This window comes from Notamacropus eugenii, chromosome 1 (assembly GCF_028372415.1).
Source record: "Notamacropus eugenii isolate mMacEug1 chromosome 1, mMacEug1.pri_v2, whole genome shotgun sequence".
NCBI lineage: Eukaryota > Metazoa > Chordata > Mammalia > Diprotodontia > Macropodidae > Notamacropus > Notamacropus eugenii.
In genome coordinates, this window is record NC_092872.1 from 267,165,656 (window position 1) to 267,191,854 (window position 26,199).

General features: G+C 40.3%; 1 long non-coding RNA gene across 3 annotated transcripts; it reads left to right on the top strand.

Moving 5' to 3' along the window:
* Positions 1 to 307: 307 nt before the first annotated feature.
* On the top strand, positions 308 to 12,854 carry LOC140517518 (uncharacterized). Of its 3 annotated transcripts, none has more exons than XR_011971619.1 (5): positions 308 to 644; positions 10,792 to 10,894; positions 11,007 to 11,097; positions 11,844 to 12,059; positions 12,753 to 12,854. It is a non-coding gene; the product is annotated as an uncharacterized lncRNA (long non-coding RNA). The 3 variants fall into 3 exon arrangements; XR_011971618.1 differs by lacking the exon at positions 11,844 to 12,059 and having other exon boundaries at positions 308 to 446; positions 582 to 644; XR_011971617.1 differs by lacking the exon at positions 11,844 to 12,059.
* The last annotated feature ends 13,345 nt before the right edge of the window (positions 12,855 to 26,199 follow it).

Consider the following 26,199-nt stretch of genomic DNA (forward strand, 5'->3'; position numbering starts at 1 on the left):
TCTCATTTTACAGATGGGGAAATTGAGGCCCAGGGATTTGAAGTGACTTGCCCAAGGTCACATAGCTCGTAAGTTTCAGAGGCAGAATTTGAGCCAAGTTCTCTGATTCCAGGACCAGTTCTCACTCTGTTATAGCATAAAAAATGTTAGTAAATTGAAATGATTTGAACTAAGTGCTTCAGTTTTCTCCTTTGGCTGAAGTCTGGGGTACATTTAAAAGAGAAACATGGTCATTATGACCTCACTGGCAAGAGAGAAACAATAGGAAACACATTACAGTGGCTGTCTCATTAACCCAATATCCACAGGTGGCATGCCAGGTATAAATTCAGAAAGGCATGTGAAGCCACTCCCAAGACTTGTTTGTCAGATACCAGGGACCTTGGGTTTCAAGTTTCAGCAGAAAGAGAAATAGAAGGAGGAAATTCACCCAGCAGACAATCCAGGTTACCTTGGGATTTGCATAGGACCTGGAAACTGGCTCACCTCTCTTTCCCCCTTCTCATTTGCATGAGTTGTGAAGAGACAGTGAGTCTTGATTTGCAAAGCTGGAGTTAAAAATACATTTTCTTCTTCTCCAGAAACTGAGTAACCTTGGATCCATAGTAACCTCAGGGGACAAAGACCTACCCAGAATATTAAATGTAAGTATGACTCCAACCTACATAGTTTTCACCACCCAGAAACCATTGCCATCAACTCCAGATTTAGACTATCTTGGACTATGGAGGCAATGTGCAGTGGAGGACAGTATTGAGTTTTGAGGAAGGAGGGCTTGGGTTTTTGGTTTCTGACAGTAATGGGTCATGTGACCTTGGACAAGTCATTCATGTTACACCCTAGGACTTGTCTCCTCAGTCAGAGATAGGTGGCGATCTGCTTCGGTGTAAGAGATCTCTATTCCAGGTTTATCCATACATTGACCAAATCATAGTAATATGGTATATTGATTTGTGTTTGATGGTCTAACCTCTACCTATGTACTTTTGGTCCAATCTCTTTATTCTTCTCTGACATCTCATGAAGACACAGCAGAGACTGACTTCTTGAGGGCTGGGCCAGGAAGTACAATCTCTAGCTGGTTCTTACCAAGCTGAGAATATGGTCTCAGAAATGGACTGTGTTGTGTGTCTACCATCTGAGGACCAGACCAGCTAAGTAACAGGGCTCATCACTAGTGGGTGGGCCATGAAGAGATGAAGGATTTGGGTCTCAGCAGTTGAGGCCAGGTGGAATTGGAATCTTGTACCTCTTCAGCAGGAAGACCACCCACACTGATGACATCAATGATATTTGAAATATAGAAGCAAGAAATCTTGATCTAAATGTGGCCACAAGATGGCAGACAGGCTCATCATCAGTGGTACAAAAACTGTTTGCTGCCCCTCTGCCTCATGACTCTAGTGAGCATACAGTAAATGCCTCCACAAGATAAAAAATTGGGGACTAGAAAGGATCTTAGAGGCCATAGAGTCAAACCCCCACTCATCTGAACTGAAACATAGAGTAGTTACATGACTTATCCAGGGTCACAAGGTTAAGGTGTCTGAGACTAGATTTGAACCCAGGTCTATCTGACTCTAAATCTTGCGCTCAATATAGTAGAGGGGTTCTTGAATTTTTGTAGGTCAAGGACCCCTTTGATGAAGGCTGTGGACTCCTCAGAATAAAGTTTTAAAATACACAAAATTATGAAAGAAACTAATTATATTGAAATAAAATCGTAATTTTTTTTCCCATCCAGATTCACAAATCCCCAGAAATCTAAGAATCTTTGATCTAGCATTGTACTATGCTTTCCCAGCCCAGTGTCAATGTCTGTCTCCTTCAGTTTTCCTTGTCTCTCTTGCCTCCCTGTTTTTTCCTTCTCTTCCTCTAATCCCACAGGCTAGAATTCCCTAGATAGCCTTACTTTACCCCCCACCTGGGTTGTTGTTGTCTTTCATTTTCAAAGAGGACCAAAGATATCAAGGAGTGATGTCTTGTTTGTGAATTGGATTTAAATGAGGTAGAGTTGCACAAAGTCATCAGCCTCTCTCTGTGGAAAGGAGTCATCAAAGTCCATAGCAAGATAGTGGCTGAGATGAAGGGGATGACTTTGGTGTCTTCAATGTCTGATCAAGCTCTAAGCACTCCACAACACCTGCTTCAGCCACTTTCATGTTCATGGGAGCAATCTACCTATTCTACCAGGGAAAGTCTTCACATGCTTGGAGTAAACACTCCCTACTTCACCAACAGGCCTGACATTATCCTTAGCCTGATTTAACCTGTATGGGGTATTAAGGAAGGACTAGCACCTCTGGTACGAGGGTTTGCCAAGCCCTGCTCAGAGCTGCTCATCCACCTTTTATGTCCAGCTGATCACCCAATTCTCACCTGTGCCTCTAAGAAGCTATAAAATGCACAGTGGCCACACACTCTGGGAAAACCATACCACTAGACTAGTGACTGTACAAAGTCATCAGTCTCAAGCACCCCTATCTCTGATATATTATAAGAATGTAGCACAACTCAACAATTCAATGCGCTAGAAGGGAATTGTGTTTGAAAGGCTGCCAATCTTCTGGTCTTGTATCGAGACTACCAGATGACAAAACAGAAACTCAAGTTTTATCCTTGGGTTTCAATTTGTACTCACAGTTTCAGGCAAAGTATTAAATTTGTCAGAACAGTGAACATGCAATTAAGAGAAGTAAATCAAATCCCTTGTCTTAGACTTCTTAGCTGTCCAACTATGGGCAATTCACAAAACTTCTGTCAGACTCAGTTTCTTCATCTGTAAAATGGGGATAATTATAGTTCCTACTTCCCATGATCAAATGAGATAATGCACATTTCAAAACTTAGTGTGTTATGTAATGTCAGCTGTTATTAATCATAACCACCACAACAATAATATTCCTTATTACTGGTAAGGAGATTACAGCCTGGTTTCTACCTGAAAAGGTAGACAAAAGGATAATTGAATCAGAGATAACACTTTGCCTGTCATCACTCAGCCTGGCTCTGGAGACTTAAAGGAAGGCTAACCGAGGACCTTGAGCCCCTTGGGAAGGAACAGAATGATTCTGATTGATTAAAACTGGTTGAATTTGTCTGTTTATATTTAACTCATACTCTTCTCAGAACTGAGAACATGCTCATAAATGAGCAGTGCCATAACGAAATAGCCTTTCTCACTCTTAATAATAAATGTTTATAATAGTTCAGGTTTTTAATGAGAAAAATGCTTTGAGATCTCCAAAGGTGGGCATTAAAGAAATAAAGTACCTAGTATAATGATGGATAGTGGAGGCAGTGTAGTTTAAGGGGAGAAAAAAAAGGAAGGAAGGAAGAAAGAAAGAGAGGGAGGGAGAGAAAAAAGGAGTAAAGAAAGAAGGAAGGAGAGAAAGAAAGAAAAAAGGAAGGAAGGAAGAAGAAAGGGAGGGAAGAAAGGAGGGAGGGAGAGAGAAATGGAGGAAAAAAGAAGGAAGAAGGAAGGAAGGAAGGAAGGAAGAAATGGAGGAAAAAGAAGGAAAGAAGGAAGGAGGGAAGGAGAAAAGGAAAGAAGGAAGACTATATCTGTAAGACAATGGGAGTATGGGAGTGAAGGGCTTTTATGAAAAAGGTCCAGAGTGGTCAGAAACCCATAGGGTGAACCTGGGAAGCAAATAAGGGTGTCAATCACTACCAGTCCAGATGTAGCAGCTGTCAGACTATAAAACCCTTGCCCAAATCTCTGAGATTGCTAGTGCTTTGTTCTGAGACAGTAGTGAAGGGTCTAGCACTCTGAATCTCAAAATTCAATGTGCCCTAACAAAGGGGGTAGAGATCAGTACACTTGCCTAGGTAAACTGGGTTGAAATCTAGTAAATCTAACCACACAAAAAAAGACAATAGGAGTCAGAACCTGACCTTGGTACAAATCCTCAATTCAGAAACTAAGACTAGAGAGATGAGAAAGCACAAGAAGATATATATAATGAATTGTAATAAATATAGTGAAATTTTAAAAAATCAAATCTAGAAGAAGAGATTAATTCCATAACAACTGTAAGCAGAGGCTCAACAGAAAAAAAATTCACAACTGAATACCTAGAAGAAAATTTTTAACAAGAGATAAAAATTATATAAAATCCCTAGAAGAAAGAATTGGAAGGAGATTAAATTGTTCATAACAGAAAATTGCAAACCTCACCCACATAGTGGGCTTCCTGAAAATTAGAACAGAGCAAATAGAAATTAGTGACTCCATACAATATGAAAAAATATTAGAAGTAGATAGATAGATTAGATAGATAGACAGACAGGTGAATAGATGAAAAATGTTAGAAAGATAGGTGGGAAGATGGAGCATTGACTGAGCTCTCATTATGTGCTACGTGCCATGCTAAGAGTTGCTGATACAAATAAAAGGAAATAAAATAGTCGCTGCTCTAAAGGAATTTCCATTCTAATAAGGAGAGACAACCTACAGAGGGGGAAGTGACTTGCCCTAGGTCATATAGGTAACAAAGAGCAGAACTCATTTCCTCCACCCCTTTCCGTTCCATGTGACTTAGACTAATGTGACTCAGGCTTCCATGAGACTTAAACAGATCACATGGACCTATCAATGAATGGGAAAGAGTAAATGTTAGTGAAGATGTGAACTAGTCCAACCATTCTGGAGAACAATTTGGTACTATGTCCACAGGGCTGTAAAATTGTGTATACCTTTTGACCCAGCAATTCCACTACTGGGACTGTATCCCAAAGAGAACAAAGAAAAGGAAAAGAAAGCATATGTACAAAAATATTTATAGCAGTTCTTTTTGTAGTGGTAAAGAATTGAAAATTCAAGGGATTCTTATTAATTGGAGAATAGCTGAACAAGTTGCATATGATTGCAAAGGAATACTACTGCGCTATAAGAAATGATGAATGAGACGGCTTCAGAAAAGTCTAGGAAGGCTTAGATGAATTCATAAAAAATGATGTGAGCAGAACACTGTGCACACAGTAACAGCACTAGTATAATCATGGTCATCTGTAAAAGACTTAGTTGCTCCAGTCATCCAAGTCAATTCCAAAGGACCCTTGATAAAAAATGCTATCCACCTACAGAGAGAGAACCGATCAACTCTGAATGCCGATTAAAGCATGCTTTTTTCACTCTGTTTTTCTTGCTTTGGGATTTTTTGTTTTTGTTTTTTGCAACATGGCTAATATGGAAATGTGTTTTACTTAACTTTACAGTATAATTGATGTCATATTACCTGCTTCTCAATGAGTGGAGGAAGGGTGGAAGGGAGGAGAAAATTTGGAACTCAAAATTTTTTTAAATGAATGTTAAATTTTAATGTTATTTTTTAAAAGTGAATGTTAAAAATAAACAAATAAATGAATGAACTAACAAATAAATAAAAGAAAATATATAATAGGGAAGTGTACTGTCTTGCAGGCAAGGAAGTGAGCAACACTGGATTGCAGAAAGCATGAGGATGAGTCAGTATAAGAATACTGACAAGGTACAAGGGAGCCAGGTTATGAAAGGCTTTTGAAGATTATATCCATGCTGGAACCACAATGCCCTAAGCCCTACCTAATCAAGATTTTTACTATAAAATGGAGAAATAAGTTTGATTTATACAGTCCTGATGGTTTGAGTTCTCCTGAGACTTAGTGGCTCAGGCCAAGATAAAATCAGGATTCAGGGTAATTGAACATTGAAATTCAACCCAATCTAACAAACATTTGTTAAATACATACTATATGTCATAGTTGATTTCCTTATGCCAGGCTCTGGACCAGGAACATGGAGTACCACAAAAAAAGATAATTATTTCAGTGAATTTTACATTCTGTTATGTGTACACAGATAAAAATACAAAATATCTACAAAGTAAATACAGATGTATTTGAGGGCAAGGCAAAGAGTTGGGAATAATCACCTTTGGCTTGGGGGATCAAGAAGGATACCACATAGGAAATAATATTTGAGCTAAATCTTGAAGGGAGCTAGGAATTCCAAGATACATAGGTGAGGATGGAGAGAAGTCTAGGAAACCCCTTCTTTACTTTTTGGTATTGTTTACCTACCTATGTATGGACACGTTGTCTTCCCCATTGAAATATAAACTCCCTGAGAAATACAACCGCTTATCATTTTTTCTTGGTATTTTCAGCATCCTACACTGTATCTAGTATACAGTTAGCATTTAATAAATCCTCATTGATTGATTCCTACATATTGGTCTAAGCAAGAGACTGAACTCTTACATTAATATTTAACTTTTCATGTGTTTCCTCCCTTATCTCCATGATTAGACTGTAAACACCTCAAGGACAGGAGGCTTTGTCTTTGCACCTCTTATACTGCCTAGAGCAGAAAAGGCACTCAGATCCAAAGAATTTAGAACTTGAAAGAAGCTAAGGGGCATTCAGTCCTAGCATTTTACAGAAAAACAAATTGAGACCATAGACAAGGGATGGAGAAGTTGATCATTCATTTCAAGTGTTTGAAGAAATGTTAGGTGGAAGAGAAGTTGCAATTGTTCTGCTTAGTCTCAGAGGGCACGTAGCATCAATCCAGTGCCTTGCATATAATAGGCTCTTAATAAATATTTGTCAAATAGAATAGAATTAAATAAATTGCCTATTTAGGACATAGTTGAGGTAGGATCCAAACCTGGGTTCCTAATTCCAAGGCTAGTAAAATCAATCAAGTAATGAATGAGCATCTACAAGTGACTGCTCTGCATCAGGCACTGTTCTAGGTATGGAAGGCACAATGACAAAAATGAAACAATCCCTGCCTTAATGGAACTTATATTCTATGGCGTAGTGTGTTCTTTCTGCTGCCCAAAAACCTTCCAAGAGGAATTCTTGTTTTCTTCATCAATGATGACTCTCTCCATTGAGTCTCTTCAATCCCTTTTTCCTCTCAGAATATTTTCCCTCATCACAATATGTGCATCTCCATGGCAACTCCACAGTTGACTTTCCTACTATGCCTTTCTCTCAGCTTACCCAGTCTTCTCTGGGGAGCCCTTACTGTGTTTCTTTTAGGCAGGGACTTTCAACTCCAAGTTACAGTCATCAGGAAGGTTTAACATATTCCCTCCCAATGTCCATCAAAGAGTCATATGCAGAGTCAAAACTAGTGTGGGACAGTGGCATTTTCTCCCATCACTGAGGTACTGAATTCCTCCCAGTCCAGAGGCTCTGGTCTTGGCACCTCAAAATTCTCCAATGATCTAGGCTGGATCCAGTTTGCCAGTTCCAGAGTGCCATTAGGCCCAGATTCTCCCATCTTCCCCCAAAGAGCACTCAAGTCTTTCAGCATAGAGAAAAGAATCCCTAACTGTGATTATGGCCATATGGAATTCTAAAGTTAGAATGGACTTGACGAAGTCACGACATGTGCCCTTTTGTCCTGAATAGTTTATATATGTGTGTATATATACACACATATACATATATACATGTGTATTATGTATGCATGCATTGTGCATGTAATATACATACACATATATATGCATATCTATATATACAGAGAGAGATCCATATACACACACACACATGTATGAATACATACATATCCATCTGCTCACCTATCTATCCGCTTATCTATCTGTCTTTCTGTCTATCTCATTTACTTTTTGGTATATGTGCTGTCCTCTTCCCCAAGCTGACCAAGGAAAGGAATCTTCCTGGATCTCAGTTTCCTTCACTGTTAAATGAGGAAGTTGGACTAGGTCTCTTGGTCAATGTTCCTATGAATCTTTGATCCAAATAGCTGTAAGCTATTTAAAGGAAAGGCCTATCTTTGTTTCTTCAGCATCTAGTATAGTGCAGGGTTAGAATGAATGAAAGAATGGAAAAATGAATGATTCAAAATCCCATTTTGACCATCTTGTAGACATTAAAACGTTTCCCCTAAAATTAAGCTATATTTCATTGTTACAGTTTGAGCATGCTACTCTATAAAACGGAGTGCCAACAATTTTATCTGAATTGATAGAAAAGCTATAAAACGACTTCTGTAAGAGTGATCACCACAACCTCAGAAGAATTCAAATTGGAGGTGACCCAAAGGGCAATGGAAAAAGGTGTGGCAGTGGCAGTCAGCAGGCTGTACATTACCAACAATGATTTGCATGTGAGAAGCAGCTATGATGTAGGTTTTTAAGAGATCACGTTTCCCTTGGCCCACTTTCAGCTACAGATGTTTGCCTTCCAGGCTCTGTGTTCCCAATTAGTAATTATTGAAGGAGTGATTTGGGACATGAGGGTCACCATCTCTTAGGATCTGGATTTATGCTCCTGAGACACTGAAAAACAATAAAAATGCCAGAGCAATGAAAATGCTCACATATACCCCATCATTTAAGATGTAGCTAACTAAGCAGTCATTTATTAAACAACCCACAGTCACTCAATACTAGGCATGGAGGATGTAAATAGAAAGGGGAGACAGGTCCTGCCTACAGGGAACTTACCTTCTAAGTCAAGATACCCAAACACCAAAGTCTGCAGAAATAATGCTAAATATTTCCCCTTCCTCTTTCTCTCCCTCCACTTTCTTTATCATCTTCCTCTGCGTCATCATCTTCTCTTTCTCATTATCATATTCATCATCTTCTTGGCTCCTGAGCAACAGAGTCCACACTATTGAAGTGTTTGAAATCTTTCCAGTGTGGTAGGGCCCTGCCAAAGCTTGGGATCCCATAATATAGTAGCTATGAGTCATTCAAGGAAGATTTCATGAGACAACAGGGTATAGTGGAAGAACACTGGGGAACTTCAGGGAATCTGAGCCTGGGGTCAAATCTCACCTTTGTCTTATACTCCCTGTGTAAATTCGAACAAGTTACAACCTCCTTGGGCTTTTATTTTATCAACCCCAAAAGGAGAGGATTCAACCAAATGGCCTCTAAAATCCCTTTGAGCTCTGTAACGATGAGCCTAGGAGTCTAAACTAACACCAAAGGCAAAAAGGAGAGCTGTCTTTGCCTTGGATGTTTTCCAGTGAATAAGTTTTAGTTACTTTCTCTAAAATTCCAACCAAGTTTATTGCTCAGGGATTGGAATTTTTTAATGAAACATTTAAAGGCAATTTAAAAATATACCTATTTTACAACTCAGATCTGAGATTATTATATTTCACACATGGATTGTGACTCATACCAAGGACACTGAAGCATCCTGGCCATGGTGAGTCAGCCTAAGTTGTTCCAAGCTTGGCTGCAGTACAAATCATCAAAGTTCTGTCATTGTTTTTCTGGTATTCTTGGAGTATTGGTTCAGGGGAAGGACTGTAGGTGTATATGTAGCCAGAAACTGCCCTGTGTTGGTGGAGAAGGGAGAACACCGGCAGATGGAGTTTTTGCTCACGTCTTTATGTTGTAAGGCCACAGGAGCTTAGAGCATCATCACTAGAAGGGAGCTCAGAGAAACTCGAGCCCACTCCATACCTGAACAAAAGTCCCCCTAAAGCACACCTGCCAAGTGGTCATTCAACATTCACCTGGCATCCTACAGTGAAAGCAATTCAGTAACTTCCAAAGCAGCCCACCCCATTTTGAGATATCTCTATTGCTGAGGTATTTTTTTTCCATCCTGCCGATTTAAATATCATGGAAAGATTCCATAATACGAGTCAGGAGACCTGGCCTCTAGACTTGGCTTTTCCACTAATTGCCATGTGACACTGGGCAGGCCATATAACTGTTCCAGTCAATCCTTTCATCTGTAAAACGAAGAGTTTAGACTAGTTGATCTCCAAGGTTCCCTCCAGCTCTCAAATTCTGTCCCTGAGGGTTCTGTGATGAAATCCAGTTAGTACCAAAAAATGCAACTTCATTAACTTAATGAGTCTCATATTGTACACCAGAGGGACAGAATCAGCAAATAATTTCATCTACTAGAAAGCCTTAATTCAGGCTTATACTCTTACTTAAGTATACCATTCTTTTTTTTTTAAGAAAAGAAAGCTAAACAGAAGCACAATATATGAACTCACTCAGTGTTCTTCCCCTTAAAGTAGACAGCTACAACATACAGGCATCACACAACTGGGTGTTTGTCCAATTAAACATGCTTCTGCAAAACCATATTCAGTTCAATAAATATTCAAGCCATCAAGAATTTATTCATTGCCTACTATGCACCAGGCACTGTACTGAAGGCTGACAATGATGATATTAATTCTTCAGTCTTTTCTGACTTCTGTGACTCTATTTGGGGTTTTCTTGGCAGAGATACAGGAGTGGTTCACCATTTCCTTCTCCAGCTCATTTTGCAGATGAGGAAACTGAGGTAAACAGGGGTAAGTGACTTGCCCAGGGTCACATAGTAAGTATCTGAGGCCAAAGTTGAACTCAGGTCATCCTGACTCTATGCCTAAGGCTCTATCCACTGTGCCACCCAGATTCTAAGGACCAGGGTACAAAAAGGCAAAAAACAATCCCTTATATCAAGGAGCTCACAGTGTAATGGGAGAGATGACATGCATGTTGTCTCTGTACCATCTATACAGATGGTATAAGTTGGAGATCATTTCAGAGGGAAAGTACTAACACTAAGAATTACTGGGAAAGCCTTCCCACAGAAGGTGGCTGAGACTTTGAGTACTGACAATGTCCAAGGCAGCTTTAGTTTCACACTGTACTTCACACATGCCTCCTTGGGGACCTGGTTGGTTTTCTCTTACTTGTAACTCATGACCCAGAGCTCCAAGTGAATGATCTAGGTTCTCAAGGTTGGTTCTCAAGGGTTCAGTCTTGGAAGTGGCTCTAACATCCTAACTTTTTTGTTCTTATCCAGTGTTTCCTTTGAAAAATCTCAGAAAAGTACTTAACTGTAATTTGTGTCTGGATCGCTACAAATGTGAGTGAAAAGGTCATCAGCTCCCATGAAAGCACGCAAGGTAACAAAACATATTAGGTACAGGACAGCCTATATACTGTACCGCCAAGGAAATGAAGAAAACTTGTAAAGGTTTTTGCAATAACATAACAAGTGGATTCAATTCTTCTTAGGTGAATCTCAAAACCCACCTCTCCCCTATGGCTTTGGAGAGTCAGTTCTGGTCTCATAGTGCCACCTTGTGGTTTGATCTCCCCTTAGAAGGTAAGTTCTTGAGTTTATTAAAGAGGCCTCTCCCAGCATTCTAGTGAGTACCACTACAATCCTAGGAATGCATGTTGATCTCCAGTCCTACTGGTATCACCCTAAGAGTTTAGATGTCCTCTAGAAAGTTCACAAGGAGTTGCTAGAAAGACAGTCCATTTTCCCATTGGACCTTCATTGTCAAAATAAACTCCTAGTACTAGCAAAGGACAAACTATAAGCCTTTTTACTCTCCACTATTATGAATCAGTCCCCTGCTGCTCTTCCAGTTCCAAGGACAAGGATAGAATCCTCTTTCCCCCAAAGGCTGGCACTGCCTAGGCATCCCTCTTTCTCTTTGCAGAAGTCGGAGTCCTTAAATACTCCAGGAACTCAGCATTGTCCATGAAACTCCACCTCTCCATTAAGCAGGAGCCTGGGTCCCCAAACCCTCACCCCTTAGAAACATTGTTTCCCTGTCCTGGGAACCTATTCAACCACAATGAGCCTCAGCTGTTCCCTTTTCCAGGACTTGGAACCAGGAACTCAGGACAAGCCAGGAGATGATGCCATATACTGGACAAGAGGCTATGGAGACTATGGGACTATGGAGATAGTGGTGAACTTGTCCTTGGAGGGTTATGCCAATGCACAGTACACTTTAGAGATCAGTCCTGCTTTCAGTCCTCTGGTCTCAACTCCCACTAGGTGTCTGAAAAGAAGGGAAAAAAAGAAGTAACTCTGTAACTGACCCTCTTTTCTTATAGGCACAGCAAAGAAGGAGTAGTTTTCATGTAGAACATCAAGAGCAAACCAGTTTGTTCCCAGTTGAGCCAAAATAGCTGGAGCAAATCAGATAATCCTCAGTCAGTGAGACATTAACTTCATCCTCCATGATGTGCTGCCAATGGCCTTGACCCAGTGAATGCCCCCCAGTCTTCTCAAAGTGACTATCAGTGGGTTTGCCCACACCTTGCATTAAGGTAGAAGCAAAGTTCCAACCAAAGACCTCCCCATCAACTCCCTTTCTTATCCATTGATAGAGAGTTGTCTGAACTCTCTCTGGTAAAGAAACCGCTAACTTGCTGTGTTACTGCGTGACTTCCCCTCTCTGGGCCTCACCTTCATCCACAAAACAGGATGATCCTTCCAGCTCTCTAAATCTATGATTCTATGACAATAGAAATTCATCAGAGAGCTTCAAACTCATATTTCTATAAAGCTTGAAGGCTCATGTACCTAAAACCAGTTAGAAATTCTGAGTGTCTCTAGTCTCATACTAAAGAGCTGATAACCATATTTACATTAATATCACACTTGACATATTACAAAGTACTCTGTATACGTCAGCCAGTTTTTTATCCTCATAATCACCTTGTAAGGTAGAAGGGAGTGAACATATTATTATCCCCAATTTATAGATGAGGCAATTGAGGCCCTGAGAGGTTAGCTGACTTTCTCAAGGTCATATAGCCACTTGGCAGCAGAGCTGAGACTCAGACCCAGATCTGCTCACTCCAAGCCAAGAGCTTTTCCACAGTGATAAGACATGTGATATGTATTATGTAACACACCTGTTTCAGGTCAAATAAACAGTTCTAAGTAGTTTTGCCAACTTGACAAATGGATTTATTAAGAAAAGTCCATTTTTTGTCCTTTTCTCCTTTTTACTTCAGAGAAAGCAGCTGACAGGAACCTCAGAAGAACCAAACACAGCATTAGCGTCTAAATGGGAAAGGACATTTTGTTCATGATTCTAATAGGATCTATTAATAAGAGCCTATTGTGTGTTTTCTCTCCCGGCATCATTTCTGGCAGGAAAAAACAAGCAAACAAGGTCTTGCGGACAAAACACTAAAATGTGCTCCACCAAGCCCTCCACACAGGATGTACGGTAATCATCAGCATTTGGCTGATGTAAGAGCCGAGAGCAGCCAGCATTGAATGACGCAAACAAAGGGGCCTCGAACAGTAGGATTTAGCTCAAGTAGACTCAAGATGTTGACTGCCATTGTAGGCAACTTTTAGGAACAACACAAGTGGTAATTTGGTAGGAATGGCAAAGGATACTTACCGATGGTCCTGTCCTCAGATGGGAATGATTCTGATGAACTATTATCACCAATGACTCTCAGGGTAAAACTAAGAGCTGAACTGACCTATTAAAGAGCTCCAATGGTCTGAAATTCCCTGGATAATTGAGATGAAGACAGGTCAGGCTTTCAGGGCTGCCTCCTTCATTTGCACAAGGCACATAATTATAGTACTTGACCCCATGAACTGCCCTTTACTACCTACCTCCAACCTCCAGTTTTATACTTTGACTTGAATGTAGAAAGTTAGGTGTCTCAAGCTCTGGAAATTTGCTGATTTTAAAAAAATTTAGGGCATCTTTCCTTCTTCTGTTCCCTTCATTTCCCAATACATATCTCCTCCTACATCTCTCCAAAGAGCTATCCCTTATAACAAAGAATAAGAAAAGGGGAGAGGAGGCAGTTTGCCAAAACAAACAACTTATCCACCAAGTCTGACAGTATTCCATACCCATAGTCCCCCACCTCTGGAGCTGGGAGAGTCTATGGGTCTAGAATAGGATAGTAGCTGTACCTGTAATTTCATTCAAACACAGAACTCCCCTTACCAAGTTTCCCAAACTTTCCTGCAGTGGATAGCATTAGGGAACTGCCTGGGGAATTAGGAGGCTAAGTGATTTGCCCAGAGTCACACAGCCGATATATATTAGAGATTGTCTTGAAGCCAAGGCTTTCTGGCTAAAAAACCGGCTGTCTTCCCACCATGCCATGGCTGCATCTCTGCCTGTGGAAAACTGCACATCGTTTTGAACTCGGCCAACTGGGTGGGCTAATTTTACCAAGCTAATTGAACTCCCTTCCCTGGCCATATTTCTTTCTTCATATTCTGTTCGTGGAGAGCAACACATTGGGAAATGCAGCTTGATCCCTATTATTGCGAATAATAAATCCCCCTAAAGCAGTCATAGTATTTGAATTCATACTGCATATTTCCATTGGGTTGGAACCAATTACTGTTTTTTATATCATTTTAACTTCAAATAGTGCAAATTCAAACACATGCAGCCGCTTGAGGGAATTCATTATTCATACAAATTGGAGCCTAGCTGTAGAAGTGATACAAAAAAAAAAGGAGGAAAAAGAAAGAAGTGAATTTTCTTCTCTGAAGAAGATATTTTAGACCCCTTTTAGCCATTGTGATGGGAAAATCACAGAATTTTGAATCCACCGATTTGGGGGCCTCTATCATCCTCCTTACTACCTATGCAAACTACGGCAAGAATAGAAGTGCAGAAAGAGTCCTGACTCTGGAGTCAGAGAAATGGGATAATTCCAAATCTTCTGTTTTCTGCCTCTGTGATCTTGAGCAAGTTTCCCAGCTCCTCTTGGCCTCAGTTACTTCAGCTGTAAAAGATGGTGGTTTAACTAGATCATCTCTGAGAGACTTTCTGGATGGCAATTTATGATCTTACCTTCCCTTCACCATCCTGGGCCTCAATTTCCTCACCTGTAATTTAAGGAAGCTCTAGAAGAATGATCTCTTAATTACCATCCAGTTTCAAATCCAACGAATGGATAGACTGCTAGACCTGGAGGCAAGAAGACCTGGGTTCAAATCCCACCACTGTCATTTATTAGCTGTGTGACACGATTTGCCTCCATTTTCTCAACTGTAAAACGCTGATCATAATAGCATCCACCTTCCAGGGTTTGTTATAAGGATGAAATTAGATAATCCCTATATAGTGCTTAATATATTACTTGGCACATAGTAGGCATTTAAATGCTTGTTTCTTTCTTTTCTTCTATGGTGTCCCTTCCCACCTCTGTGAGGCTCAAATGGGATAATCTATGCAAAATGTTTTCCAAATGTCGAAGTACCATATTGATGGATTGATTAGATGAATATCGGTTGGTATCTTTTCTGTGATCCTTCACCCCTTCTCCTATAATGGGGACATGGATCTTTGCTGTGGTGTCAGGAATGTTGGCAGAGGTCATATGCTTTGCCCCTTTCTCCCTGCAATGTTTCTAGCATTATCTAGACTTATTCATCATTGTCCTGAAGCAATTTATATGACCAGATGTTATTCACTGAGGAAGGATGATGGGTGTTGGCATGATCATTGGAAAATGATATCAAATGAAATACTCTCCCAACTTTCTGACAGAGAACCAATGAATCCAAGATGCAGAAGAAGACATACAGCTTTGGATATGAACAATGTAAGAATGTTATGAGATTTCTTTTTTATTTTTTAAAAAGATTTTATTGGCAGTAGGAAGGAGATAAATATTTAAGTGAAAAAATAAACAGAATTTAAAAATAGGAAAAAGATGAAATGTTTTATCCCCAGTTTTGAAAAAGACTCAACTAAAGGTTTCAATTCATCCATCAACAAACATTCCTTAAGACCCTACTATGTGCTGAGGAACATGCTAAGCTCAGGAGTTACATGGAAAGACAAAAAGTGGTCCCTGAAAGAATTCACATCCTAATGGGGAAGACAATATGCAAATACTTAGTTATGTAGAGTATACACATATAATAAATGGAAGTCAATCTTGGAGGAGGTGGGGAAGGGTGGGGACAGGAAACAGGAAGTCTGCTATAGAAAGTTCTATATGAGTTGGGTTTTGAAGGTATCTAAGGGAAGTAAGAAGCAGAGATGAGGAGGGAAAGAATTCCAGGTGTGGGGAAAACATAGGAAAGATGTTGTAAAGGGAGAAATTATAAGATGTAGCAATAGATGGGATGGGTAGGATAAGAACAAATGAGAAATGAAAAATAAAATCAAAGTGGGCCTGGGGGTCAGGGAGGCGCTCCTGCCTTTGGCAGTAATTGGGATGTAATGAGCTCTACTTGGGATATAGTGAGTTTGATCACCATATGATCGGACTATATGATTCAAGATGGTGATATGTGACACTAGTTCAGGAGGGAGACTGGGGCTGGATTTCTAGATCAGGGATCATCTGCATGGAGGTGATGATGGAACTCCTGAGAGCTTGATAAGATCAAGTGAGAGTGCAGAGTGAAAAGAGGTCATCCAAAACAGAGCCCTGAGGGTTCTCCATATTAGTGGGCACAACGTAGATGAAGAAGCAGCAAAGGAGGCTGAGAAGGCAGGTCAGAACCATAGAAAAACCAAGAGAGAATAATGTTGCGAAAACCTAGAGAGGAGAAGTTAGCCAGGAAGGGAGGGTGATCTATAGTGCCAAATGCTAACAGAGAGGGGAAGGATGAGATAATGATGATGCATAATATGACAAACATTTATTAAGCACCAAAATACAAAGGAGAAAAAGCAAGGTAGTCCATGTCCTCAAGAAGCTTCTAATTAAATGGAGGAAGATAGAACATAACAGGTGACTGAAAAGGAAGGGGAGATGATCATGATAGTGGAATGGAAACCAAGCAGAGAAGCCAGAGGCAAATGAAGGCTTGGCTGAGATGGCGAGCCCTCTGTAAAGGGAGCTATGGGAGGTTTGTTTTGTGTTTTGTTTTGTTTTCCTTCCTTTTGCTCCACCTTCCACCCTCAAGTTAGAAAGGCAGAAGCTACAGGGAGCTCATGAGATGTGAGTCCCAAAACTGAAGCAATCTCTATGATGATGAGTTTTCTAGTGATGAGATTATTGTGGGAGATGGGGGAAGACATGGAGGGGAGGGCATGATGGTTTTGGAGTTGAAACATGGCAGAGCACTGGTGGCAAATGAACCTTGTACTGTCTGAACAATAAGGAAGAGATAAATAGAATTCAGTTGCTCAAACTCATCCAGGAGTAAGGACTAGGGATATTCTTTTGAGGAGAAGAAAAACTTCAAAGTTCTTGTGCCAGCTTGAAGGCTAAATGACTGGGGATGTGCTGACTAGTCCCAAGGTATAGTGGTCTAGAGAGAGGGGAGTCGCAATCTCAAAGAGTGGTGATACTTCCTCAAAAAAGCAGAAGCAGCACTGGTGATAGCAGCAGATCAGGAAGCAGACGACAGCTATGGACATGGATACAAGAGAAGGAGCAGCAGAGAGTAATCCATCATCAGTAGTCATGGACTCAGCCTGTGTGGCAGACCATCAAACAGTGTAACAAAAAGGCAATTCGCTATGGATAATTGAGGTTATTGTTCAGAAAAGCATAACCAAATACTTGTTAAAAATTTTTTTTAAGTCTGCTACATGACTAGTACATGCAAACATACAATAAAAGAAGTTTTGGCTTACTGTATGCAACTATGGTCTGGTGCTATGAAATTTTTATTTGCATGATATCTCTTAGTCTGCTATATACAATGCCAATATATGATATATTATGTACTATGACATTATATGCATTGTACTATGTTTCTGCATGTGTCTTGTGTATCTAGTCCACTGCTTGCAAGACTAATTTGAATATTATATATTGTGAACCTGTATATAGTCTATACATCTGGGATAATTATTTAAGACTATACTATATGCAAATCAATGGATGCCCTGTGCTAAACATGAATACTCTATATGATTTGTAAGATCTATACTTTCTTCCTAACTGCAGTAGAAGTTGTAGTAGGATTTAGAAGGATTTTAAGGACTCTGAGTTTTAAGGATGAGCCTGAATGAATTTCCCAATAAAAAGTCCCATTTTTGTTTTTTCTGTTTTGTTGTTAAGTCATTTTTCAGTTGTGTCTGACTCTCAATGACCCCATTTGGAGTTTTCTTGGCAGACATACTAGAATGGTTTGTCATTTCCTCCTCCAGCTCATTTTGCAGATGAGGAAACTGAGGCAAACTGAGGTAAGTGACTTACCAGGGTCACACAACTAGTAAGTGTCTGAGGCCAGATTTGAACTCACAAAGTTGAGTCTACCTAACTTCAGGCTTGGCGCTGTATGCACTGTGCCATCTAACTGCTCAAACAAGTCTCGTAATTCAACTGAATTAAATTCAATAAATATGTATTAACTATGTGCCAAGCATTGTGCTAACTGCTTGTGATACAAATAGGAAAAAGAAAGACAGTGCCTTCCCTCACTTTATAATTCTCCTGGATTACTGACTAATTCAACAAAAGTTATATTTGGAAGATAATAATAATAGTAACACTAGTGACTGACATGTATATAGTACCTACTATGTGCCAGGCCCTGAGCTAAGTGCCCAAGGGGTTGAAATCTAATAGGAGAAGACAACACAAAAAAGGAAGCAGGGGACAAGGTTCAGGATGTGATGATGATGGTGGTGGTGGTAGAGTCCAAGGAGAGCAGCTGGTACTTAAGGCTGGGCTGTGAGCCCTCTTTAAATGAAGGTTTTGGGAGGGGGTTTTGATTCCATTCTCCAGCCCTGCAATCAGAGGAACAGAAGCTACTGAGGGTACTGATGAGTTGTGAGGACCAAAGCTGATGGAATCTCTGGGACGATGACCTTCCTGCTGATAAGCTTTTCTTAGAAGCATGAAGATTATAGAATTGAATCCAAAGAAAGCAGTTTGTAAGAGACATAGAGAGATTTAGTACCTGGATGTCAAGGATTAGAACATAAGGAGGAGGATTACCTTGGAGCAGAATTATATGGAGAGATGTTGAGATGGGGGAGTCCTGGCACAGTCTTGAGCTGCCAAGGCGAGAGGGCAGAATTGGCATCAAACAGCATGGTGTGCTGAAGGGAGGGTGACTGCAGTTCAGGTACATTTGCAGCATTCTAGTTCCAGAGACTGAATAGGAAGGGAACCTAAGAATCTGGGTCCATGTGGTAGAAAATGTCATTTTCCAGAGTAAGGCCTGGATTTCATGAGTGCACCTTCCTAACTTTGGGTCAGGATATGGAGTGAGGGCTTTGCATTGGTGACTCCTATCTCAAAAAATAAGATTGCTAAGAGCGGATTTACCCATTCCTCCAACTCTTTGCTATGGGATGAGACCCCAATTCCAGGAGTGGCATTTCGGGTTATTTCTTTACTAATTGTTTTAATACCAATTCAGTATTTTACTTTTAAATGATGTTCCTTGCCCTAGCCTGCTAGTGAGATGCTTTAACTGAGTTTACCCGATCTTAGAGCTTCCCAAAATATCTGGTGTGTGGGCTGAAACCATTCAAAGTACACTTATCTTGGAGGCAGCTAGGTGGCATAGGGGATAGAGTGCTGGGCTTGGAGTTAGGACAGACCTGAATTCAAATCCAGCCTCAGACACTTAGTAGCTGTGTGAGCCAGGGCAAGTCACTTATCCTCTGTTTGCTTCAGGTTTCTCAATTCTAAAGTGAGGACAATAATAACATCTTCTTCCCAGAGCTATCATGGGGATCAAATGAGATAATATTGGTAAAGCACTTAGCACAGGACCTGGCACATAGTAGGTACTATATACACGTCAGTCACTATTGCTACTATTATTTTCATCTTCCAAATACAACCTTTGTTTGAATTAGTCAGTAATCCAGGAGAATTCTAAAGTGAGTGGAAACTGGCTTGTCCTCCATTAAAGAGAATAAAAGGAAATGAACTTGAAAGAACAGACATTTCTACTTCTAACAGTGTTAAGAAACATTACAGTTTGGAAAATGAAACAATCTTTTCCAGAGAATGGATTAATCATTACCATTTCCACTTCTTTTCTTGGGGATATAAAATATTTCGAGTAGAAATAGCAGCCTTTTTCTCAAACACATGTGTCTATCCTTGTGTTTTGGTTTTCAATTTTAATAATGGTTCCTTTAGAACCATTTGAGATTCATTTACAGATCCAGAGACTTCATGAAGGTTGAATTTCTGTGAAGCTTTATTAACCAACATGGAAAGGGTGTCAAAAACTCAAAGTGACTTGAGTGCTAATTAATGAGGATCACATGCTTTCTCTGGCCAACACAGATGCCTGGAAATCTCTCAGGATCAGGAGCCCAGAATTAATGAAAGAAAAAAACCCACAACAACAACAAAACAAATGAGAGGAAAAAATATTATCTCCACCTGAAAGCAAGGGGGGGGGGAAGAAGAAGAAGGAAGAAAATAAAACGAAGGAAGGAAAGAAAAAGAACAAAAGGAAGGAAGAACAAAAAGAAGGAAGGAAAGGGGGAAAAAGGAAGAAAAAGGAAAGGAGAGAGGAAAGAGAAAGGAAGAAAAAAGAAAGAAAGAAGGGAGGGAGGAAGAGTGGGGAGGAAAGATGGAGGAAGGAAGAGAAAAGGAAAAAAAGAAAGGGAAAAAAGAAAAGCAGTCTTTTAATTAACCAGGTTCCTATTATTCAATATTTTTCTAAAAAGCCATTGGGGAATCTAGTTCACTGCATCCACAGCAGTTTCTTTGAATTACATGCTTTTTGAATAGTTCAATTGAGGTTTAATGAGGTTTCACCATCCAAAGACAGCTTTAATGACTGAAAAGTAGGACAAGACACATAACAGCCTTAATGCAGAAGAAACTTTTTAATAGTAAAAGTTGTAAGGACCCTCAGCTACACAAAAGAGAAGATTCTAGCTTAAGCAGTAAATACTGTGAAAAGTCTGTGACATCACTGATGATGACAGCACTCTTCTCTGGCTTAGATCACTACCTCTCTGGGCCTTGCCATTCTCTGGGATCTTGGTGGATTTCACCCATTATGGCACACAAGAACTTCCCAAGGCACTGAAAACCTTCCTCTGGCTCTTTTCCTATCTCATAGGTATCAATATACTATTCTGGGGGTCTATTGTCTCTCATTTTCCCTTTATGAGCAACTTGCAATCTTTTTCATGCTTATTCTCAATCATTTGTTTTAAACTTCTTTCATTCTCATTGTTGTTGGTAACATGCTAGACATTGCAGGGTGAAGAAGAGCAGGGTGATTATTAGAAGGGGTCAAAGGAGTATCAATTAATAGTTAGAAGATACTTCAGAGGTCCCCTAATTACTGGATCATAGGCTCATAGTTTGAGAGCTGGCAGCTATCCAAGCCTCTAATTTTAAAGAGCCTCAGGAAAGCTAATGGAATTGCCCAGAATCACTAAGGTGATGAACATCAGAGACAAGATTTGGGTGCAGGTCCAGCTATTCACCCACTTACTGTTCCTTGAACTTAATATTCTAGAATTGACTGTCTCCTGTGTCTAGAAAGCTCTCCTTGCTCACCTCAACCTCCTAGCTTCCCTTCTTTCCTTCGTGAATCAACCCAAATATCATCCCTTCTGCAAAAGCTTTCTTTGGTTTCCCTAGGTGCTATTGCCTTCCTCATTCAGATTACCTCTTATCCACTCTATGTCTACCTTCTATTTACCTAATTATTTACATGTTGTCTCTTTCCCTCATTAGAATGTGATCTCATTGAGGGCAGAGTCTTTGTCTCTATTTGTATCCCCAGTGCCTACCAGTGTCTGACACCTATTAGTACTTAATAGATGCTCATTGACTACCCAAATGACTCTGATTCCAGAGTCAGGGCTCTTTCCACTGCACTATACTGCCTCTGGAACTCTGAAGGGTGAGCTTTGATTCTTTACAAAGTAAAATCTCACCAGGATAAAAATGGCCCAAGACTCTGAGAGTTCAAAGAAATACATTTTTTTTTAATCTAACCTCCACTGACATCTGTTGCTGATCCATCTGGAGCCCAGCTGAGGGGTAGAAACTTTATTTCTGATCTTCACAGAATTTCAGAGCTGGAAGGGACCTCAGAGGTCATATGGTCCAACTGAACCTGAACAGTAATCCCTCCATCATATCTTCGACATATGTTCATGCAGCCTTCTCTTGAAGACTGCTAGTGAGAGAGAATTCGTTGTATCTCAAGGAGAGCTGTCTTCCTTTGAGACGCTTTAATTGTTAGAAAGTTTGTCTTTTCATTAAGTTTAAATCTGTTTCCATGACTTTTACCCACTGCTCCTCCTTTCTGTCTCTGGAACTAAGCAAATAAGATTAAACTAAACTCTTTAAAGCACTAGCAATCTTTAGAACCCTATTTAAAATGTATGTTGCTGGGATCACCATCATCATCATCATCCCTGCTATCTCACTCTCATCTTTTTTGAAGGAATTCAGACAAAAATGTTGCTAAGCTCTATTTTAAAACATTTGATGTTCTGTTGATTACCGTACAGGTAGAGAAAAGGATTTTGTAATTGATGATTATCATCACTATTTGTAGAGGAAGTTTGGCACAGTAAACATCGAGCTGGACTCAAAGCCAAGAAGCACTATGTTCATGTCTTTCCTCAGCGTCATACTGGTAGCATGCATGCCCCTGCACTAGTCACTTACCCACTCATGTATTCTAGTCAACTCAATTATAGACCTACCCCTATACTAGGTCTCTGGAGACACAAAATCCAAGCCTATAAAGTGATGACCTGCATTGGCCAAGGGAGTTTCCCCACCTGGGAGTTCCATGTACCAGAGAAATTAGGACTGCTTCAGCCCCTATTTTGTTGTCCTCTTTCTATTCAGCAGTTTTCAACCAGAAAAGGACCTGGAACAATAGGATAGGCTGAGATTTACAAGGTAGGGGGACCATGAAAAGTTAACTAAAATTTTCCAAGTTATATGGCAAGAGGATGCTATCCCCCAGGAGTTTAAGGATGCCTCCACTGTCCATCACTGTAAAAGAAAAGGGAATAGATTGTCCTGCGACAATCACAGTGGGATCTCTGTCTTAGTCATTGATGGCAAAATTCTTGCTAGAGTCCTCCTTAATAGACTGATCCTTCACCTGGGAGATAGGCATATACCTGAGAGTCAGTGTGGTTTCAGAAAGGGCTGAGGAATAGTCGATATGGTGTTTGCTGCCTGACAACTCCAGGAGAAATTCCAGGAGCAGAACAGAGGTCTGTACACAACGTTTGTGATCTGACCAAGGTCTTTAACACTGTTAGTCATCAGGACATATGGAAAATTATGTCAAAATTTGGTTGTCTGGAGAATTTCCTCAATATTGTACGTAAATTTCATGATGGCATGTCTGCCTGGGTTCTGGATAATGGACAAAGCTCTCGTGCCTTCCCAGTCACCAAGGGAGTGAAACAGAACTGTGTGCTTGCTCCCATGCTTTTTAGCATGATGTTTTCAGCCATGTTGACAAATGCTTTAAATGAGGATGGACATGGCATCAAGATCAATTACCATACTGATGGCAAGTTCTTCAATTTGAAAAGGTTACAAGCCAAGACCAAACTGGAGGGAGTGTTGGTGCATGATTTTCTGTTTGGAGATGATTGTGCACTCAATGCAGCCTCTGAAGCTGAGATGCAACAAAGTATGGATCAATTCTCTGCTGCCTGTGTGCTAATTTTGGTCTAATAATTAACAACAAAAAACACAGGTGCTCCATCAGCCACCACCACACCATCCATATGTAGAACCATCAGTTACAACAAATGGAAAAGTTTAGAATGCTGTGGATAAGTTCACTTACCTTGGTAGTATACTTTCCAGGGATGTACACATTGACAATGAAGTTGATGCATGCATTGTCAGAGCTAGCTTAGTGTTTGGGAGGAGCTGAAGAAGTGTTTGGGAGAAAAGTTGAAGAAAGGTTTGGGAGACTGACTACCAAACTGAAGGTCTATAGAGCTGTTGTGCTGATCTCATTATTATATGCTTGTGAAACATGGACAGTCTACCAGCTCCATGCCGGGAAACTGAATCACTTCCATTCGAACTGTCTTAGGAAGATTCTGAAGATCACCTGGAATGATAAGGTACCAGACACTGAAGTCTTTGCTCGAGCTGAACTTCCAAGTATTCAAACTATGCTTCAGAGAGTGCAACTCCAATGGGCTGGCCATGTTATTCAAATGCAAAATGTATACTTGCCAAAAAGACTATTTATGGAGAACTTTCATGGGGCGCCCATAGTGACCAGAAGAAATGATACAAGGACACTCTCAAGGTCTCTCTCAGGAACTTTGGAATTGGAGGGGCAGGACCAAGATGGCAGAGTAGAAAGATGCATATGCTCTAGCACTTCCCCCACAGCCCACAAAATACCTGTAAAAAGGACTCTCAACGAAGTCTAGAGCAACAGAAGCCACAGAACAACAGAGTGAAAGAGTTTTCCAGCCAAAGGTAACCTGGAAGGCCATTAGCGAGCTGAGCCCAGCCCTGGCCATGGGAACTGGGAGGAACAGGACCTGAACAGACCTCCAGGCAGAGTTTCTAGCAAGGAAGGTCCCAGATACCTTAACCCACAAGCAAGAAAGAAAGCTCCAAAGGTCAGTGGGGGAGGGCTTTCCCAGCTGGGCAAGAGGGAACAGGGGTTTCTCCAGCAATAGCCCCAGGTGATGGCAGAGGCCACAGCAGCAGATTGTAGGCAGCTACAGAGGCAACCTGGATTCATTGTTGAGGCAACTCAGCTTAAAGCCTCTGATGGTAGGGAGCAGCTGATCTAAACCCCAACCCTGAGAGAAATCCCCACCCCCACCCAAAGTCCAGGGGAACTGAGCAGCTGAGTCTATTCAGAAGTCAAGTAACTGGCTGGGGAAAAGCCCCAAAAAGAGAAAAAAATAAGACCATAGAAGGTTACTTTCTTGGTGAACAGGTGTCTCCTGCCATCCTTTCAGATGAGGAAGAACAAGGTTTACTGTCACAGGAAGTTAAGACCTCTGCCTCCAGGACTTCCAAAGGTAACTTAAACTTGGCTCAGGCAATAGAAGAGCTTGAAAAGCCAGTTAGCAGCCTGCTAAAGGAGAACTAAAAAAATGCTGAGGAAAATAACACCTTTAAAAAGAGGCTAACTCAATTGGAAAAAGAGGTCCAAAAAGTCAATAAGGAGAAGGAGGCATTAAAAAGCAGAATCAGTCAAATGGAGGAGAAGGTTCAAAAGCTCACTGAACAAAACAGTTCTCTGAAAGAGAGAATTGAGTTCAGGGAAATGAATGACTATGAGATAAACCAAGCAGTTAGAAAACAAAACCAAAAGTTTGAAAAAATAGAAGATAATGTGAAACATCTCATTGGAAAAACAATTGACCTGGAAAACAGATCCAGGAGAGACAATTTAAAAATTATGGGACTACCTGAAAGCCATGAAGAAAAGAGCCTAGACATTATCTTCCATGAAATTATTGAGGAAAACTATCCTGATGTTCTAGAACCAGAGGGCAAAATAAATATTGAAAGAATCCACTGATCACTTCCTGAAAGAGATCATAAAGAGAAATTCCTAGGAATACTGTGCCCAAATTTCAGAGTTCCAAGGTCAAGGAGAAAATATTGCAAGCAGCTAGAAAATTTGAGTGTTGTGGAAATACAATCAGGATAACACAGGATCTGGTAGCTTCAACGTTAAGGAATTGAAGGGTGTGGAATAGGATATTCTAGAAGTCAAAGGAACTGGGATTAAAACCAAGACCAATGATCATTCAATGATATAGAGGACTTTCAAGCATTCATGTTGAAAAGACCAGAACTGTATAGAAAATTTGACTTTCCAACACAAGAATCAAGAGAAGCTTGAAAAGGTAAGCAGGAAAGAGAAATCCTAAAAGACTTTCTAAAACTGAACTGTTTACATTCCTCCATGGAAAGAAAATATTTATAACTCTTGAGACTTTTTTCAGTATTTGGATAGGTGGAGGGATTATACACACGCACACACACACACACACACACACACACACACACACACACATAGACAGAGAGTACAAGCTGTGTTGAATCAAAAGAGATGATATCCACAAAAGAAGATATAAAATAAAAATTAAGGGGTGAGGGAGGAAAATACAGGGAGGAAAAAGGGAGAAATGGAATGGGGCAGGCTATAACTCACAAAAGAGATAAAGAAAAATCTTGTTCAATGGAGGAGAAAAGGGAGAAGGAAAGAGGAGCAAAGTGAAGCTACTCTCTCCTCATATTGCTTAAGGAGGGAATAACATGCTCTCTAAATTTGGTATAAAAATCTGTCTTATACTACAAGAAAGCAGGGGAGGAGGCAACAAGTGGGGTGAGGAGAATGATAGAAGGGAGGGCAAATGGTGGAAGGGAGTAACTAGAAATAAACACTTTGGGGAAGGGACAAGATCAAATGAGGGAATAAAAAAATAAGGGGGGATAGAGTAGGATAGAAGGCAATTTAGTTAGCATTACACAACATGATTATTATGGAAGTCTTTTGCAAAATGATACATATACAGCAATATTGAATTGTTTG